This window comes from Scatophagus argus, chromosome 9 (genome assembly GCF_020382885.2).
Source record: "Scatophagus argus isolate fScaArg1 chromosome 9, fScaArg1.pri, whole genome shotgun sequence".
Classification (NCBI taxonomy): domain Eukaryota; kingdom Metazoa; phylum Chordata; class Actinopteri; family Scatophagidae; genus Scatophagus; species Scatophagus argus.
The window spans coordinates 25,434,387-25,435,826 of record NC_058501.1 but is presented as its reverse complement, the minus strand read 5'-3'; positions in this window follow the sequence as shown (position 1 = coordinate 25,435,826).

Genomic DNA, 1,440 nt, shown 5'->3' with positions numbered 1-1,440 from the left:
CTTCAAATTAACGTTTTCCTAGGGAAGCTCTGTAAAACAGTACACGAAGTTTACCGTGTTATTTACGTTTAGTGACCGCCCATCATGACGTTTATCTCATTACATTATGGTCTGAATGCTGCTGTCAGGTGCAGACAGGGTGAAGAACTAAACCAGGTAAACCAAACTAAACCAGATCTGGTAGTTTATCGTGTTATTTTCTGTATACAAACACAGCTGTCTTTTAACATACGTTGTTTCATCAGAATTAGCCTTGACAAACCGACTGTGTGTAATCCTGTTGTATAAATTATTTGTGTGATTGAATCCGGACGTGACCTCGCTGTGCTGGCTGAGCTTCTGCCCTGCAGGGGGCTGTCACAGAGGCAGTCGACTCGTTTCAGTCCTCCTGCTCTGTCAGCAGCTCCAGGATCAATTAGTATTCAAACTGAGGGGCAGCGTGTGACCAGCAGTTTGATCTGCTCTAAAGGAAACACGTGGAGCTGCTTTTATTACTTGAATATGTTTGGTGAAGTTGTAGTCAACAAGGAACCAATCGACACAAAGAGGAAAATCACACATTTTCAAATAAAGAAAAGTGTAATGTAACCATTGCTGCGAATCACTTCATGGGATCAGAAACGCTCACTCACTCCGGAAGCCTCACTGTCACTTTGTTTATTTATTTATTTGCTGCCAGGGCGCCTGACAGTGGCAGGCCACTGCTCCTGTGTGTGTGTGTGTTCGCTGCATGTAATTTGCTGGGTGTTGCACGTGTGTTCTACCAAGGATGGGTTAAATGCAGAGGAAAAGTTCAGTGTATGTAAAAATATGTATACTGCCAGTAGAAGGTGATTCTTATTCTTCTTTAAGCGTGACGGCCGTTATGGTTTTATTTTGAAGCCAGCGCTCCCTGTTTCCGGCGTTGTTGATTTTTCTCTGACGCAGCTGCGGCTGTCAAAGAGAAACTGAGCTGCTGGATGAGTTCTTGCTGGTCCAGGATGTTTAAACACAGACTGGCCGCTGCTGCGGGACCTTCAGGACTGGAGCGAGTACTCCGCTCCGGGGTAGGAGACACTGCAGTACTGCGAACACTATCCGTTAACACGAATACGGTGCGGTACATGAAGTGTCCCGCTGAGGCCGCCATACTTTAGATTTGACTTGATTACAGTTTGCGCTCCTGACTGAAATCAGTCATTTCCTTCTCATTTCACTGCAGTTACACCATGTGTGTATTCCTGCCATTATACTGTGATACAAATACTCACATTTATCTCACATGAGCACCGCGGCAGGCAGGGGCCCGCAGTGCCAACGACCCGTTAAAGGTTATTTATTATAGTTAGGACATACTTAATCAAACAGAACCAACCGAGTGGAGCATCTGGGCGTGAGGTGTGTGTTGGCCAGCAGCTTGCAGTGAAGAGCGGGTGTGTAAATATAAAGCGGGTCTATTAA